This window comes from Poecilia reticulata, chromosome 8 (genome assembly GCF_904066995.2).
Source record: "Poecilia reticulata chromosome 8, P_reticulata-male-v2, whole genome shotgun sequence".
Lineage (NCBI taxonomy): Eukaryota > Metazoa > Chordata > Actinopteri > Cyprinodontiformes > Poeciliidae > Poecilia > Poecilia reticulata.
This window is the reverse complement of record NC_088837.1, coordinates 3,675,938-3,695,394: the sequence shown is the minus strand read 5'-3', so window position 1 is coordinate 3,695,394 and position 19,457 is coordinate 3,675,938. Positions and strand designations below refer to the sequence as shown.

Below are 19,457 nucleotides of genomic sequence, written 5' to 3'. Positions count from 1 at the left end.
GTTCTTACTAACTGAAGCTATTTCTTTTCTTTTTTTAAGTTATTCATTAAAAATGGGATCCACATAAGACTGGAGAGCTACTGCACGTCTAATTTCAAAGTCCTGTTCATCAAAGTCCTCGCAATCATTAATCTTTACTGTCAGGCAATGATTAATGCCAACATCACGGTCTTCTTCAGAAACTGTAACCATGATAGTTGTAATTTATTGTATCTTTAAAATAAAATTCTGTGTGAACTGTGTGATGCTATACTGTCAAAGTGGACAAAGAGTATCTGGGGGATTGTGTTCAATATCTACAACAAATAATTAAGTGTACCTCAGATGGCCAGTGAATGTATAGGTTTGTTACTCTGCTCTAGTCAACCTATTTTTACATAAACCTAACAGACATCTGTCAGTGAGGTTCATGTAAACGTGTGCTCCTGTGCTTCGGCTTAACTGTGAAATTATTGTTACAAGTTGGACAAATACAACAGAATTCATACCATTTAGAATTTTTTTCTATGTGAGGGGTCACCACAGCTGGCCAAAGGCATAAGCCATCTAAGCAGCTGCTTAGGGTCAAGGGCCACTAAGGGGCCCCGAAGTGGAACAAAAAAATTCTCCTGGAGGCCTCCTTCATGGGTGCCGAATATTGACTGTGCACACAGTAATTTTGGGGTTTTACAGATGCCTTAGTTCTGGTTCTGCAAATGCGCGCATTGGTTAAGTTTTGTTATTCATTCTGGTGCTTGGGTTTCTTCCACAGATTACTGCTGTGTATGCTGGCAGCTAACAATTATGATTAAACCAAGATAACAGCACAACCAAGCTCTTTATTACCACAACACACAACCACTGAAGCTATGGACTTCAGTGGTTTTGTGGATTGTCTCGTGTTGTGAGTATGTTTGTGTAGAAACATTGTGCTTATTCGCAACATGACGGACAGTTTCAGCCAGCCCAATCATCTAGTATTTGTTGGCAATATAGTGGAGAACTGGTGCGTATTTGAGCAGGAATACGTTTTCATCGCAGCAGTGCACTCTATCATGCTGGCTCAGACTCAAGCTTACATTCTTCTGAATCTGGTCGGGCCTGAAGATATTGAACTCGATCGATCATTTGTGTATGCATCTGAGATATGGAAGCCCAGTGGAGACGGGGAAGAAGGATGTGTTGTGGTTCCCATGGAATCCAGGGAAGACTGCTTTTCCCTCAAAAGAAAGTTTTGGGAAATGTGCAACCCCCAGACGAATATCATTGTGGAGAGACACAAATTCAGCACACTTAACCAAAGGGCGGGTGAGTCTATTCAGTGATTTGAGAATAAAAGCCAAGAGTTGTAATTTTGGAGGGTTTTGTGAGGAGCTCATCAGAGACAGACTGGTTTGTGGCATTGATAACAACCATTTCAGGAAAGTGCTTTTACGTGACTGTGATCCGACATTCACCAAGGTCATTTCAATATGTCAGATCCATGAGATGAGGAGCATAATAAAACATAAACGTCACCACCTGCCCTACTATCACAACTGTTGAGGCAGTTCAAGTGGACTGAGAGGAGGTGCTGACAAGATCAGATTTTACAGCAAACTGAATAATGCGCAGATTATTTTTTGCACATTGTTTTGCGCACACAGTTTATTACTAACTGCAGTAATTGTGGTGGTAGTCTTGTGACAAAAAAGCACAAATGTCCTATTTTTGGTCAATAGTGTGTACAATGATGTACAATGGATGTAGGAAGATGAACCACTTTAGAAAGTGTTGCAGGTCCACACCATAGCTTGACAAGCAAAGACAAAGGAAGTCTGTCCACCAGGTGGACACTGAAAACACAGAAGCAAGTGACAATGAGATTTTCTATGTCAATGGCATTACACTGGATAAACCTGTTGAATCAACCATCACACAAAGTCATGGAAAGATGAGGTCCTTTCTACAATACAAATTAATGACACTGCAGTTGAAATGAAGTTAGACACAAGTGCCAAATGCAATGTCCTCTCAGCAGAGACTTTTGAATAAGTAAGACAAAATGAACAACTAAAGTCCTGCAGCAAACCCACCAATCTTATAGGATGTGGTGGTAGTAAGATTGAAATTGCTGGATGTGTTAGCCTATGCTGCCATATCTAGGGGCCAAACAATGTACTGTACCTTTCTACATTATCCATAAGACTGTATTACCACTACTCGGACTAAGTGGCTCACTGGAAATGGGACTTGTGACACTCAGAAAACAAAATAAATGTGAATATAGTGATCTGTTCTCAAACGAGTTGGGTAACACTTGACTCAGAGGTGAAACCAGTAATTCGCCCAGCTTACCTCAATCCGGTAGCCATGAAAGACAAGGTCAAAGCTGAATTAGATAGGATACAAGAATCAGGGGTATCATCTATGGTTGCCACCAATAAAAAAGACAAGAGATCAGAATATGCATCAGAATATGTTGAGTTTCAGACCTCAACTGTTCTCAAAAGACCACATGACCCAATGCAAACAGTATATGTTTGCATATTCTGTGTATTTTAGATACTGTTTATCTAAAATACACCATTAGATATCCATTATTTTCAGTTTTAGATGCCAAGAACTTCTTCTGGCATATTTCACTGGAATGCCATTCATCCCTGCTCACCACTTTAAGCACCTTTCTCTGTCACAAGTAGCCTCATCTTCATCTTTCTTCTGTCCACTTTAGGGTACTTTGACAGTTTCAAAGACATTTCCAAAAGTGCACTTGTTGCATTTCTCTCTGAACTGGTAATGGGGAGTACTGTATTTTCTTGTGTCACAGACGATAAAACTAATTGCATTACTTGCACCTTCAATTACATCATCAGAACTACTTGCAACAGGAGACATAACTTCAACATTGACGTTTGACTCAAGAGCAGGAATGTTTTGTGTCAGGGAAGCAGACTCAACCTCTTGTTAAACAGCAGTTGGTGTCTCAGATTTATGTAACAGAGGAGACGTGTCAACTGTGCCTCAAGCATCTCTCTGGTAAAATGAGAGGGGCTGGAGTTCAAATACACAACATGATGGCACATTAAGCATTGTGTAAACTGACTTTAATCTGTGAATCATGTCAGTAAGATGGGTAAATTTCAGCATTACTGCTGTGCCTAAGTTTAAAACACTGAATGTCATTGGCATTCCATTTTTGTTCCTTGTGTGCGGGTCAAAATATTCATATTCGCCAGATCTGCTTCACCCTGTAGTAGTAAAAAGCATACAGAAAAGTAGACAAAATAAGATAGTAAAACCAGTAGAAGTAGAAGGCATACAGAAAAGTAGATGAGATGAAAGATAGTAAAACCAATAGAAGTAGGAGTCATACAGAAAAGTAGACAAGCTAAAAGACATTAAAACCAGAAGTAGAAAGCATAAAGAAAAGTAGACAAGCTAAAAGATAGTAAAACCAGTAGAAGTAGAAGGCATACAGAAGAGTAGACAAGCTAAAAGACAGTAAAACCAGAAGTAGAAAGCATAAATAAAAGTAGACAAGCTAAAAGATAGTAAAACCAGTAGAAAGAATACAGAAAAGTAGACAAGCTAAAAGAAAGTGAAACCAGTAGAAGTAGAAGGCAGACAAAAGTAAAAAAGCTAAAAGATAGTAAAACCAGTAGAATATAGTAAAATAAGTAGAAGTAGAAGGCATACAGAAAAGTAGACAAGCAAAATGATAGTAAAACCAGTAGAAGTAGAAAGAATACAGAAAAGTAGAAAAGCTAAAAGATAGTAAAACCAGTAAAATATACTAAAAAAAGTAGAAGGCATACAGAAAAGTAGACAAGCTAAATGATAGTAAAACCAGTAGAAGTAGAAAGAATACAGAAAAGTAGACAAGCTAAAAGATATTAAAACAAGTAGAAGTAGAAGGCATACAGAAGGGTAGACAAGCTAAAAGATAGTAAAACCAATAAGTAGACAAGCAGAATTCATAGAAAGAGATAAAAACAGAGCACAAGAGAAAAATACATTGAAAAAATAGGAGAAAGTGTAACATGGCTGTACTTCAGAGGAGTTTGACAGAAAACAGTAAGACCTGTAGCAATAATAGTAATAGTTCCATAAACTAGACACTCGTGGCTACATTTTAATGCATAAATTATTTCCCTACAGTGAAATATGTATGAACAGTATCATTTTGTTTGTAAAAAAGCATTAAAAGTTCAAAAACAGCAGTTACTAGAGTGGACACTCTAGCAACTGACATCAGTTAGTGAATTCCACCATGTATTTCAATGGGGCAAAAAAATTGCACAAAAGGGCAATTATTTCAAAAAGTGCAATAGTGAAGTTTACCAAAAGTCATAGCAAGAATCTCCTGAAGAAGCAGAATATTTTGATATATAAATTAGTACAATTAGTGAAAGATAGTAGAAGTAGTTAAACACAGGAAAAACGTACGGAAGACTGGATAATAATAACTAGAAAAATAGCTGTTCCTAGCGAAACAGCCGTGAGAATGCATATTTGCAGAATGACTGCTGCAGAAATGCCAGAAAAAGTAGAGAAAAGCTTAAGTAGAAGAAAGCAAAAGAAATAGAAATAGTTGAATCAGTTGAATAGTGAAACAAATCAAAAAGCAGAAATTTATAGGAGAAATTAGTACACAACCAGAAATATTTGAAGAAGTGAAACATAGCAAAACAAAGCATAAAGGAGCAATAGAGGCATATTTGCAGGATGGAGACATGCAAGAAAGATGAGGACAAAGATTAAGATGTAGAAAAAACATAAGAAAGATACAGTCATTCATTTTAGAAAACCTTTAAGTAATTAAAGTAAGCCAAGGTATAGCAGAATTCAGCAGAAGAAGCAGGAGTTTATGTGCAATCTGAATTATTTGAAAAAGCCCAAAAGTGAAACGGACCTGAAGAAAATGCATAATTATCACAGGAAGCAGGTGACAGATGTTATCATTGAAAAATAGGAATTAAATCATTTACAAAGATATTTTTACCCTGTGGTTTGTACTATAAAATATATATTTATCATTTAATTTAACCAAATCTGGTGGGGTTTTTTTAATTCAAAATTGCTTAATTTTTCCAATTCAAATGCTTGGAAGCAAAGCCGGTGATGCAGCAGTGAGCTGAGCATCACCTGGGATTGCGCAACTTCTCGTTTCTCGGTTGCTATTCTATGAGAGCATGCTCCGTCTCTGTCTGTACGTCGCCAATAAAATGGTTAAAAACATTTAATGTATGAACTGATTTTCCATAATTTATTCTATGTATTTAATGTACTGTTTTTATTGTCACCAACTGTGTGTGTAACGTGTTTCGTGTGCTGAGGAGCGATCGAAAACGGCATATTATTCGAGACGGCAAATGGCATACAGATTTGAGGTGAGGCAGGAAGTTCTCGTGCTTCATCGCTGGGGGCGCTCATGAACCCAGATATTGTAACTCCACAAACGAAGAAGGGAGAACGTAACGGCAGACAAAGACATAATATAAGGATAGACGCCTCATGGACCGCTCTCGCCTATTGTCGCTGATGAGATTTAGGGCGGCCATCTTGGAACGGTAGACCACTCCACTCAGCCTAATGTGTTTAGCAGGCAAAATGACATATCAGTGCATTTAATCGATCAAAACACGCTTTTTTGTTACTGGACACCATATTCAAACATCTATGAAAGCTACATTTATAAACAATTGTATTATTTAAGTATGTTTTTAATACATAGTTCAGCATATTTAAATATGCTTAATGGCTATGACAATAGAAAGAGCATATTACAAAGCACACAGTCGTTCAGAATTTATGTAATAAATTATTTAGTAATATCAATACATTTTTATATAACTATACAGACACAAATAAATAATGATTTATACTGAATAATATATATTGGATACGTTTGTATGTATGTATGTTTGTATGTATGTATATACATACATATATATAGATGTGTTTTTCAGCCAACGAGTTCTAGCTTCAGAGATCCAGCAGCTGAAATTGAGTTCAAAATCCGATGCGAGATTCATCCGTGCTGCAGTGAATTTGTCTCTCTTTATAGATTCTCCCTCTTCTTCCTCACATCATGTCTTTATGAAACTTTCAAAACAAAAACGGAAGATTTGGGATGTATCTTACTAGTGAAAGAATTACATTTAAATAAGTCTTTACCTGTGAAAACTTTGCTGGTGAATGTTATAACACATATAAGTTTTATAATACATGTTACATTGTTTCATTTCTAATATAGGCTCTTGTGTCAGATAATCTAAGTCAGGGATGTCAAAGTCAAATACACAGAGGGCCAAAAAAACAAATTTGCTACAAGCCGAGGGCCGGACTGGTTTAATGTTTATTAAAACATATTGAAATGATTGCACATAGCCTATTGAACCAAGACCTAACAGAGTGTATATTATTTAACGATTAAATGAATAAAGCAATATTTTGTTATGGCTCTGTCAGTAACTTCAAGGGAAAACATTTTTCAAGAGGCAAACAGCAACAAATTTAATTGTTTTTAAAAACAAAATATGTTTCTTAATATCAAGATAAATGCATAAATCAAAGTGCATGCATTATAAACTGAAAATGCATTACTGTGCTGCTCTATGATCCTACCGATCACTGCTTTCAAATAGTAAAGTAAAAAAATAAATCAAATCAGTTGTATTCTTTCTCATGGCTCTTATCTGCAATTTTACCTGAATCCATTCAACTGAAAAATAAATACAAAAAAATAAAATAAAATACAAAAATATATGGCACACAGACAAAACAATACTTCATTCAAAGAAAAATCACGTCTTGTAGAAACAAATGTAAAAATTTAACTGAAACTTATAAACTGAAAATACGTTACTGCTCTGTGATGCTCACTTGTCTGAGGCTGAGCCTGATACTTGGAGGTGTCTCATCTTTTGTACAAGTTCATCAATGTTCGGGGTGAGGCTCTGAGCTGATGAATAATGAAGCCGTTTGGGCGCGCTGTAGTCACTTCGCGGGCTACCGTTGCATTATGGGAAATGTAGTGTTTGCAGGCAAAACACGAGCGGGCGGCTCTGGCTTGCGGGCCGGTTCTCATAGTAATTAAATATCATTCAGGGGGCCATAGATAATTGATTTGCGGGCCGGATGTGGCCCGCGGGCCTTGACTTTGACATATGTGATCTAAGTCAATGTTAGGGAATAATTAATTTTTTTAGATTTACAGAATCTCAGCCTTCATAGCAGGGCTGAACCCCGTATTACACCAAGCACTGTGGCTAATATTAGCTGTATTATTAAGCATTTAAAGTACAAAGGAGAATAGAGATCTGCAAGAGAATTTCGGCTCAGACCAATGGGGTCTTATCATTAAGGACAGGAGTATGGAAGTAAATATGTGCCATCAGAATTTGAATAAAAAATGCATCTGAAACTTGAATGTTGTATATTTGCGCTTACTTTTTCAATTTGAAAATTAATTCAGAATACAATTTTGACCTAAAAAAAAATTCAGTGTCATTATTTGTACACGTTTGCAATTTTCATTTGTTAAAAAAATTCACATTCCTATTTCAAAGTGATGAAATTTTCAATATATATATTTTTCAGTGTTAAAAAAATTCAGCATATAAAAAAATTCAACTTTTAAAAATTCAAATGCAATATTTTCAGTGTCCTAAAAATTCAACTTGCTCAAATTCGCTGTCTCAAATTCAACATCTAAAAATTCGCTGTACAAAAATGGCGAGGTTACTTCAGGTCACAGACATTAGCAATCGTTGTCAGATTTCAACACCCAGCCAATCACATGACCTAAGAGTCATATTGAAGAAATACCAGCATCACCGAGGCCAGCGACCATGGAGGCGAACGCAAACCCAACGGTGAGTCTATGCTTTCATATTTCTGTAGTACATTTTATTTTGCGCATGAACTTTGATACATGATATTAAAGCTTGATTTAAAACACGGGTTTGGGCCGTTGTTAATCTTACGCCATGTAATGCTGGCATATTAGTTCTCGCTACCTGCTAGACCTCCACCCCCTTCTCTTGGCTGTCCTACGCCCAATTTTCCCCTGTTTTATTTAAAAAAGGAATATCACTTGCGCCAAGTCTAGAATCTTTAAAGATAACTGATGGGTAGCGACTTTCCGGGTTGTTTGTATGTGTCTTAGGTGAGACTGAGACAGGCAGTCTTAGTAAAGTCGTAATTTTCCAGGAAATGCTACCGCTAATGTAGAAGCTAATATGGCTGCCTGCTTCAAGGAGGGGCTGTGAACTCTACCGACATTAATTATAACCACAACCCCATTCTGTTCATCTACTGTGTTGTTCATGTGACTTCATTTATGAATAAATTTATACATTTATGGTCATTATAGCGTCATCCAAACTACTGCTTCTCTTATCTGACAAGTGTTGATATATATTAATTTACATTCTTTTACTTTGCGTTACAAAACGTCGTTCTGTTACCTAGCAACATTAGAAACAACCTCCTTTGTTTTTTCATTTGATTTTAACTCATTTTGAAGAAAATATATGCTTGCAAGTACAGCTGTTAACTTATTTTGGATTAAATATCTTTAATTTGATTTCTCAATACTGACCTAATGATTTCAAAATAGTTTTTTTATTTTACTGACAATGTTTTTGACATTTTTTTTTCTTTTTTCTTTTCAAGGAACATATGGATCATATTTTTGATATACTCCATGATCGTTTGGAGCCATTTCTATTTCTACAATTACAGATGGTCCAATCAGTTGGCCACAGGTGAAGAAGCAAAGTGATGACAGTGACATCAGCGATGATGTCTTGGAAGCAGAAACTGCAGGTGACAGGGTTTCTCCATCAGTTTCTCAAAGAAGGTAAAATGTCTGTATAAACATTTGGCCAATGTTTGTTATTTTGAGAATGATAAGACGTGCAATACATACCAGCATAATACAGTACGTTTATTTTGTTATAATCATGACTTACAACACTGCACAGATAAAGCTGATAAAGCTTTTCAGGTTGATTAGTGAACATGGCAAAAGGTATTCAAATGATTTTTGAAGGACATCACATTCATATTCATTAGTTTCTTAGATGGAAAAGACATTCGCATAAAGTCATATCTCAAAGTCAGCTTTATGAATGATTCCATCTACAGGAAACTCACCATGTATCTAAAAAAAAATGATACTTTTCCTAGCATTTTCAGACAATCTGCACCAGCTCATGAGATTTTGGGTTGGCTGGGAGGCTCCATGCCAGGAACTGAAGCCTGAAGTATTGCAGTCAACTGCACCAAACCAGATGCCCACTTCATCCACCTGCAGTGAACGTTTACGCCTTCCAAGCCATTATTCTACCTACCAGGCTCTGTATGCTGACATGATGGTGTCTTAAATCGGTTGGGACTGGCTTTGGTCTTCTTTGAGAACTCAGTGCATTGGTGTTTCATTTGTTCAATAATTGCATTTCAATATGGCAATTAAGTAAAATTACAAAGTCATTTTATTATTAGCTTCTTTCTTTTTTACAAATACTGTTAATCATTCACCGCAGTCTTGACATTAAGTTGTGTTCTTTGAAGTGACGACTAAGTACCTGAAATGTTTGTCAAGCATCCCTGTAAATCTGAAATGTTAGAGTAACTATGTTCAGAGTTTGTTTGTACAGGAAATATGTAACGGAAACTGTTTTTATGCAATATTTTATTGAATGTTCATCTATGCTTGAAGTATTAGAAAATAAATGACAAGACAAACTTAACTTTTCCATTCTTATAATGCAAGAAAATGAAGGTCCTACACAACTGTACCTACTAGGTTCCTTTTGAGAAAAAAAGAACAATCAACTCACAAATGTAGAACATTTTAGTTCTTTAACATGTCTACCATAAAAGCACTATGATTCACTTTTCCAAAGCACAAATTTTACCTTTGTGGTAATATGATCAGAACTTAGCTTTACATTTCATAAATGCTGAATTTTGAAACTGGACAAGTTTCACAGAGTGAAGAACTGTTCACAAAACAGAACTGCAGCAATATAAATGTCACAACCAAAAGACAGTGATGTGCCTTTTGGGTTTACTGCGTCTCTTAAGTCCATTTGTTCGTCAGTCAGTTGCACATTTGAATTTGGTACTGTGACGTTTGACTCTTCCTGAAGAGGAAGCCCGCACTCCTCCCATTCAATTTTGGGAATCTACACCCTGGAAAACACAAAGAAGGGATCAAGAGAACTCAAAATGTACTTGATTGCAGATTGCAGAGGTCTAGCAGGTAGCGAGAACTAATATGCCAGCATTACATGGCGTAAGATTAACAACGGCCCAAACCCGTGTTTTAAATCAAGCTTTAATATCATGTATCAAAGTTCATGCGCAAAATAAAATGTACTACAGAAATATGAAAGCATAGACTCACCGTTGGGTTTGCGTTCGCCTCCATGGTCGCTAGCCTCGGTGATGCTGGTATTTCTTCAATATGACTCTTAGGTCATGTGATTAGCTCAGTGTTGAAATCTGACAACGATTGCTAATGTCTGTGACCTGAAGTAACCTCGCCATTTTTGTACAGCGAATTTTTAGATGTTGAATTTGAGACGGCGAATTTGAGCAAGTTGAATTTTTAGGACACTGAAAATATTGCATTTGAATTTTTAAAAGTTGAATTTTTTTATATGCTGAATTTTTTTAACACTGAAAAATATATATATTGAAAAATTCATCACTTTGAAATAGGAATGTGAATTTTTTTAACAAATGAAAATTGCAAACGTGTACAAATAATGACACTGAATTTTTTTTTAGGTCAAAATTGTATTCTGAATTAATTTTCAAATTGAAAAAGTAAGCGCAAATATACAACATTCAAGTTTCAGATGCATTTTTTATTCAAATTCTGATGGCACATATTTACTTCCATACAGGAGGTCATAAATTAACATATGCAGGAAGGTGGAGGACAGTATCACTTGAATTACTGTGAGAAAGGGAACTTTGGTCGGTTCACGTAACCAGGATGAGAAGTCTTCCAAAACTAACATCTGACATGGTGCAAAAAACTGAATATAACATAAAATGTTTTAAATCACTAACATTTAATTTGTAATAAATTTTTCTTAGTTATTAATAACATGTTTTGACTGAAAATTCTATTATCTTGTTTTAGAATTAATTTAGTCAATGATGAATGTATTTGAAATTGTATTATTTCTGACCTTATTAGAATCAAAGGAAAATGTTTTGTTTAGTATTAGAAAATACTTAGGTTTATGGTGAATGAATGTCTTAATTCTTATTTTGAATATCATATTAGGTTAGAAACAGGAATTGTACTTCATTATTTTCTGTTAATATTATCTATTGCTTTTGTTTGATATCAGGACTAAACTTTGGAGATGCTGAGTGCAGAAGAACAAATTGGGTTTTTGGAGATAACTTTTCATTGAATTAAAATACAGTATTAAAGGTTTGTTCCTGGCAGAGCAGAAGAGAAACCAGAATTTCACAGCTACCTGTGAGGTTCCTGCATCTGTTTCTCTTGGCCCAGATGGCTGTAGAGCCGGATAGTGTTAAGAAAATAAATTTAAAATAAGTTAGTTTTAGAATTTATCATGACTTGATTGAAATACCATAATTATAGTTTTAAAATTTATAACATATTCTGACCTATTGATATATTTTACTGTATTTAAAGCAGATTGTTTGCCAAGATCTCTGATCTGCTCTTTGTCTGTCTGGGAAACAATCAGTAGGAAGTTCTAGCTTTTCACACTGACCTGTGAAAGCCATAAACCACCATGAATTCGGAGAGTCTGCTTCTACCTTATTCAACAAAAGGTGTTTGATCTTGTGAACAAATTGCGGGACTTTTTCTAAATTTAAAAGGGCCAGAGATGCCTTCCAATTGGTCAAGTAGAGATACGCCTTATTTGAATAAATTAAAGAGGAAAACACACCTACAGGTATAAAAGTTTGTGCACAAGGGAAACAATTCAGAAAAAAGCTGATTTATTTTACTTCTGCACCAGCTCTTTCTCCAAGGACGTCCTTGATATTTCTTTGTCTTCTTGTCTCAGGTAACAATGTTTGTATCTGTGTTTCTTCAGTTTCCTGTTCTATCTTTTACTTTCTTCTGATTGGATTAAACTCTGTAATTCTGTGACGTCAACACGCATTGTTGTGTTTTTGTCCCCACACGTGGCCACGCGAGAGAACCCGGGATCAAAAGGAAGAATCAGAGCCAGAGTTTTGCTAAATTTAATTGTAATATAAAAATTCTTCCTTAACAAGCCCTCACATCAATAATCCATAGATCTGAACAACAATATCCCTCAGTGCTGAGGCATCTTCTGCTGTTTTGACTTTTTTTTTGTTATCCGTTTCTTGAACGACAAAATAAAATAAAAAAATCGGTTTTATTTTTATCCGTGAAATTACAATCATGTCAACATCGGTTGTTTAGTCGCATTTTATGCGGTTTAGTTAATATTCACCATGAATCCAGATCCCATCACAAATTAAGCAGATAAATGCATCTACATTTTTCTCCGTAGTGACAAAAACCACTGACTGAGGCCCCAAAAACTTTTAATAAATTAAATTAAGCGACTTCACTTAAATTACCATCACTTCACCCGCTGGGGTCAGAACACACTTCCTCCTGGTCCCCATCTGCAGAAAAATCTGCGCTAATTCATCAGTCAGTTGGATATGTCTGATCCAAACAGATCAACTGAACTCTGAGTGTTTTACCCTGCGCGGTCCGGTGTGCGCTTTTATCGGGCCTTTTTTTTTGCGTGTTTTCGCTTCTCCAAAACGTACAGATGTTACGTCTTCAGCGCTCCCCCGGAACACCTCTCTCCTGGGTAACATGCACCAAGTGTTGGGTAAAATTAATCATTTTAACTAATCATTGTTTCATCATTTTATTTGAGTGTTTTATCTACATGTGTTCAGTTACCTTTGACCAGTCATGCTTTAAGGTTCTTTCTGTATCTATAATGTAATTTCCTACTCAAGGGGTCCATCTGTTCTGTTATCTCAGCATTGTTCTACTGAAGAAGGTCATCATAATAAAAGCCATTTCCAAGCAGAGTTGAGCAGAGCTCACCAGTCTTTGATCCTGAGCGGGTTAGAGGTTGTGGATCTCTCCCTTTGCAAAGGAAGTCATAAAACCCTCATTTGTCTTGTGTCTGGTTCTATACAGGTCTTGAGCTAACTTTAAAAAACCCCAACAACTTGGTGCCGTGACCCGGATCCCAACATACCGACCGTTGACTGACTGAGGACGACACACCGAAGCCAGTGCACTGCCGGAGTCAACAAGATCCGAACAAAGTCCCGGGGAGTAAATTCTCCGCTGGGCCGGTGAAATAGGTCTCCCTTCGTCTGTCAGCGGCCGATTGACGGGATCCGACCTGACCAAACTGACACACCAATTGAGTGAGTAGAAGCTTTTCATATGAAACAGCCGATACTAAAGAGAAACTTAAATTCTGGGTTAGAGTCCCTAGTTGATGCGTTCAACTTAAATTCTGGGTTAGAGTCCCTAGTTGACGGCGTTCAACTTAAATTCTGGGTTAGAGTCCCTAGTTGACGGCGTTCAACTTAAATTCTGGGTTAGAGGCCCTAGTTGACGGCGTTCAACTTAAATTCTGGGTTAGAGTCCCTAGTTGACGGCGTTCAACTTAAATTCTGGGTTAGAGTCCCTAGTTGATGCGTTCAACTTAAATTCTGGTTGATCCTAGTTGACGGCGTTCAACTTAAATTCTGGGTTAGAGTCCCTAGTTGACGGCGTTCAACTTAAATTCTGGGTTAGAGTCCCTAGTTGATGCATTCAACTTAAATTCTGGGTTAGAGTCCCTAGTTGATGCGTTCAACTTAAATTCTGGGTTAGAGTCCCTAGTTGATGCGTTCAACTTAAATTCTGGGTTAGAGTCCCTAGTTGATGCGTTCAACTTAAATTCTGGGTTAGAGTCCCTAGTTGATGCGTTCAACTTAAATTCTGGGTTAGAGTCCCTAGTTGATGCGTTCAACTTAAATTCTGGGTTAGATTCCCTAGTTGATGCGTTCAACTTAAATTCTGGGTTAGAGTCCCTAGTTGACGGTGTTCAACTTAAATTCTGTTTTTGTATGAATGAGTGAATGAATGGTGTGGAATCAACTGAGGATTTAAAACTCGTTCTGTCCTCGGCATTAGAAGCCTAAGTGAAAGACCGGACTGAGAAATAGTCTCAGCCTAGAAGCCTGTCTTTCAGGGGACAATCGGGGCTCACAGTATAGCAATCCTCTGTTGAGAGTACACACACATAATTTTTTGCTGTTGCTGGTTTTTTTTGTTGTTGTTGTTGTTTTGAGAGTATCAACACAGAGTATTTGAGCAATATGGGAAATAAACAAGGAAAGGGTTATAAACCACAAGGAGATGAAAAACACATGGTTTTAAAACACCCTAATAGTTTAGAATTCAGAGAAAAATTGATAAAAAATTATCAAATGAAGATGGAGCTAAAAGTTCCCCTTTGGGAAGAATTAGTCAGTCTTTTAAATACAAAAATAACCTATGCCAAAGGAAATAAGAAAATTAAACTAGAAAAAAGAAAAACAATGTGCAGAGACATGGTTGACAGAAGCAAAATTTAGAAGAGAACAAAAGGCACAGAAAAATGATCGAAAGGCAAAATCCCTCTTTGTCAGACCAGAGGATAATGAGACACAACCATGTGCCCCTCCCCCTTATGACAATGCTCTTGGTGCTGCGGGAGGAGCTCCAATCCATTCTCCGTCCCCGCAGCCAGATGAATCATTAGCTCAACCTGGTCCATATGCAGAAGTAACGGACCTTTTAGACAACTTGGCTGAACAGGAGAAAGAGTTCAAGCCACAGAAGAGCACTAAAATGGTCCTTCGCAGTACAGAAAAAAAAAGTTAAAACAGGAAAAACAATCAGTTCCTGAATTGCCTAGTGATTCTGATGATGTAATGAATGCCTGTCCAATGGTCCAAGTTGCAAATCCTAGAGCAGGAGTACAAGGTGCTCCAGAACATGTATATGTCTTTAGACCATGGACATTGGAAGAAGCTAGACAAGCAGTAGCAGGTGTAACAAATGTAGAAGAGGATGTGGATAGTTTTATAGTAGATATGGAAGGGTTGATTTCTTCTTATAGATTAAATGGACTTGAGCTAGGAGAAGCACTTCATTGTGCTTTGGGAAAACATTGGGGAAGAGTGAGAGGTTCATGGAATTATGGCTTTTCTGAAGGAAGAGAAGCTGAGATGTGGTAAAAACTAAAAAAATAAAAAAAAAACACATTCTCCTTGAGAACAATGTTTAATGTATTGTGTCATAATTAGAGTATAACACCAACTTGGTGAAATGATCCTTTGGCTGCATATCTGGAGGAGTCAGCGGTCAGAGTAAGGTACCGACCTGGACATTATCCAGCCTCATATCTCTCTTAGGCCTTGAGAGGAGGGCTGCCCGCTGACTTCACAGTCTGCAGCACTGAGATCAACAAGTTTAGAGAAATCCATTGTTCTCTGGTGAGACGTGACTCAGACAAAGGTAACGAGACTACGGATTTTAATGTTTCATGTTTATGTGTGTATGGATGGTCTCTATCATGTCGCTAATAAACCCGTTTTGCCCAGGTCCCTTTTCAAAGCAGCGGCTGTTGTGACCCATGGTCCCTGCCGTGTGTCAACAGGGGGGATGATATCATTAATTCGGAAATATTTTATAACTTATGGTCTATAACTTATGGTCTAGAAAAGTACTTAAAGGGTTTCTGTAAAACATGCCCCACCTGTATAAAACACAATCCACAGGGATATGTGCGTCCAAAAAGAGGAGTTTTCCCTAAACCCTCCTACCCTTTTCAAACAATGCACATGGATTTTATTGAATTAACACAAAGTGGACCATACAAATATTGCTTGGTTATGGTAGAAATTGTTCCATCAAAGCATAATGATGCACTAACAGTAGCTAAAGCTATTTGCAAAACTATTATCCCACAACATGACATTCCAGAAACAATCTACAGTGACAATGGACCACATTTTGTGAACCAAATCATCAGTCAGATGGCTCAACATTTAGGCATAACTTTGAAGAACCATTGTGCCTATCACCCCCAAAGTGCAGGCTTGGTTGAAAGAACAAATGGAACTATAAAGAGCAGATTAAGAAAATGTATGGAAGAAACAGGAAGACCATGGCCTGTATGTTTGGATTTAGTAAAATTGTATATGAGAATAACTTCCAACATAGATGGGTTAACACCTTTTGAAATCATTCATGGCAGATCTTAACACATCTTTTTGGAAAAGATTTGGACAAAGCTGATGAAGAACAGACATTGGCTGATTACATGATAAAAATGTTAAACGACAAAGAACTGTTAAAAGCAAATTTACTGCCGTCTGATTCTCTTCCTTCACAGGAGGATCCACAAATCAAACCAGGAGACTAGGTCTACATAAAGGTTATCAAAAGAAAGAACTGGGCCAGTCCTCGATGGGAAGGACCCTACCAGGTTCTGTTGATGACACCAACAGCTGTTAAGATCGCAGAAAGACCTTCCTGGATTCACCTGAGCCACTGTAAGCTGCAGAGAGTGCTGGAGCCTTAAAGGTGAGATCAAAGTCCAAAGTCTGATTACAAAGGGGTTACACTGTATAGAGGTGTTTCGTCTCAACTTCAGTGAAGAAAGGACTCTCACCCCTTAGAACAGGTGCCTCCAGTGTCCCTGTAACCTAGCAACAATGGGAGCCTTCATTGGGTGGGTTCTCTGTTGTGCTGTGGTCTCTGTGTGCCACACTCTACAACTCCACTAGGATGACTACTTGGTTGCGAAACCTAGATGAACACCAGGATGGCGGTGGTAACCTGTGGGTAGCCTACCTACATTACCTGGCACAAAATTCCACCGGAGAGGCAGGGTGCTACGTTTGTTCCAGACTTCCACTTAGCTCACACCAGCCTACTCTGACCTATGAACCAATGACAGCAGAGGAAGCGGAGTGTTTCCAGAGTCGATCTTTAGGGGGTAAGAACACTGCCCTCAGATACTCATCTACTAATCCCTCTGATATTGTTGAAGTTCACTCCGCCCAGTGTGACAGATTTCCTGCAGTCCTGAAGTGGGAGGGAAACACATCTCCCCGTACTTTTTGGACTGAACGCCGACCCGATATGAAACATCCTTGCTGCTGGACTCAAGGATCGGTTGTTAGCGGTACAAAACTCGGTAACACCTCCTCCTGCAGCAACACCTTCCTGATGTCACGTATCGGTCCGAGTAATATCGCCGTGCCTCGATTCTCGACTCCTGGAGCAATGTGGCTCTGTGGTCATAAACTATATGACTTTCTACCAGGAGAATTTCAGGGTCGCTGTGCACCTGTGTGGGTGTCAGACGGAACCACTATCATCAGTCGTCGACCAGCTTCATCATCATCGGGTAAACGGAAACGTGAAGTATTGAACTTTAAGCCTCATGACTCAGTCTGGGGGACTGACGTTCCTCCAGAACACAAACACTGGACTGATGGACAAAAGGTTACTCTTGCTTTGTTTCCATGGATAGGTGTGGCAAGGAACATTCTGCGTTTGGAAACGCTCTCTTACAGATTTCATGCATTTGTGAACATCACAATGGACATTGTTGAAGGACAACAAAAGGAATTGGCAGCCATCAGGGCAATGGTTCTGCAAAACAGACTGGTGTTAGATATGCTAACAGCATCTCAAGGTGGAGTTTGTACATTAATTGGTAAAACTTGTTGTATTTACATACCTGGTGACAATGATACGCATATTAATGAAGCCTTACAGTCTTTGAAAAACCTCCAACAGGCAGTCAAAGCTGATGAAGTTGATAATAGTCAATCCTGGTTGAGTTGGTTCACCACTGGGTCGTGGTGGCAAATGTTGCTCAAGATTTTTGCTTCTTTTCTGTTAATTTTTGTTCTCTTTTTGATTTTTATGACTTGTATTTTGCCATGTACGAAGGCTCTTATCCACAAGGCTGTGGTGGGACTTCTGCTTCAGGCCCATGTTGTGAATTTGAATCTTGTCCAGAAACTTGAACAAAACACATTGCTGTAATTCTTTATGATGCATTTCACTTAAAGTTTTGTACAGCAAAATCAGTGTGGTGCTGATGCTTGATTTGCAGTTTTGTTGTTTCCTCAGGTTCTGTTTGTAGTTTTTCTTAGTTTTATGTTTTGATTTCCGTTTTGTCCCTTACGGGTTCTTCTGGTCTTCATTTACTGGATTGTGTATTTAGGACATAAAATGTTGAACAGGGGGGAATGTTGGGTAAAATTAATCATTTTATTTGAGTGTTTTATCTACATGTGTTCAGTTACCTTTGACCAGTCATGCTTTAAGGTTCTTTCTGTATCTATAATGTAATTTCCTACTCAAGGGGTCCATCTGTTCTGTTATCTCAGCATTGTTCTACTGAAGAAGGTCATCATAATAAAAGCCATTTCCAAGCAGAGTTGAGCAGAGCTCACCAGTCTTTGATCCCGAGCGGGTTAGAGGTTGTGGATCTCTCCCTTTGCAAAGGAAGTCATAAAACCCTCATTTGTCTTGTGTCTGGTTCTATACAGGTCTTGAGCTAACTTTAAAAAACCCCAACACCAAGGTTCCATTTGTTGCAGTACTATCATAATGAGCAGTACTGCTATAATGAGCAGTAATTTTACATCCATGCAAACTCAAATGTAATATTTAAAACTTCAATACATACATAAAATTAGTTATTTAACAATATGAGGTGTTGTTAAATTTATTTTATGTATTTTCATACATTAATGCTAAGGGTGACCAAGTCTAGTTTTCCAGAGCTACCATCTGCAACTTTAGATGCATTCCTTCTGTAACACACCTGGACCATAGACTCATTATAAGCCTCTACAGAACTGATTTGCTGCTAATGAGGGAAATCAGCCTTTTGTCTGGGGTGTGTTTTAGCAAGGATGCATCTAAAAGTTGCAGTCTGGAAGACTGCACCTGGGCATTCCTGATTTGTACCGTCAATGTGTCCCACTGAGGGTGGCCAATATACTGAAGTGGCCCTCGGTGAAATTGAGTTTGAAACCCCTGGTTTAAACAGTTGAACAGTGAAACATAGCCACACAGCAAAAAGCTTAAATTAGCAGGAGCGGAAATTGGTACAAAACCAGAAATAGTTGAAACAATTAAACAGTGAAACAGCAAAAAGCAAAAGGCATAAATTAGCAGAAGCAGAAATTAGTACAGAACCAGAAATATTTGAAGAAGTGAAACATAGCAAAACAAAAAGCATAAAGGAGCAGAAGACGCAGAACATTTTGATATATGAATTGCTAAAATTGATTAAAGATTGCAGAAGACCTTAGCAGATAGTAAGACCAGTAGAAGTTAAAGGCATACAGAAAAGTAAACAAGCAGCATGCACAGAAACAGATAGAAACAGAGCACAAGAGAAAAATACATTGAAAGA

The 19,457-nt window shown here is 37.7% G+C and overlaps 3 long non-coding RNA genes across 3 annotated transcripts; 2 read left to right on the top strand and 1 right to left on the bottom strand.

Moving 5' to 3' along the window:
• The first annotated feature begins 7,533 nt into the window (after nucleotides 1-7,533).
• Nucleotides 7,534-9,265, top strand: LOC145552444 (uncharacterized). Its single transcript, XR_014088502.1, has 3 exons — nucleotides 7,534-7,838; nucleotides 8,641-8,827; nucleotides 9,157-9,265. It is a non-coding gene; the product is annotated as an uncharacterized LOC145552444 (long non-coding RNA).
• Nucleotides 9,266-9,472: 207 nt separating this feature from the next.
• Nucleotides 9,473-10,707, bottom strand: LOC108165709 (uncharacterized). The gene is made up of 2 exons (XR_014088504.1): nucleotides 10,379-10,707; nucleotides 9,473-10,164 (listed from the first exon to the last, which is right to left on the bottom strand). It is a non-coding gene; the product is annotated as an uncharacterized LOC108165709 (long non-coding RNA).
• A 1,022-nt stretch (nucleotides 10,708-11,729) lies between these two features.
• LOC145552446 (uncharacterized) lies at nucleotides 11,730-18,556 on the top strand. The gene is made up of 2 exons (XR_014088505.1): nucleotides 11,730-13,401; nucleotides 16,407-18,556. It is a non-coding gene; the product is annotated as an uncharacterized LOC145552446 (long non-coding RNA).
• The last annotated feature ends 901 nt before the right edge of the window (nucleotides 18,557-19,457 follow it).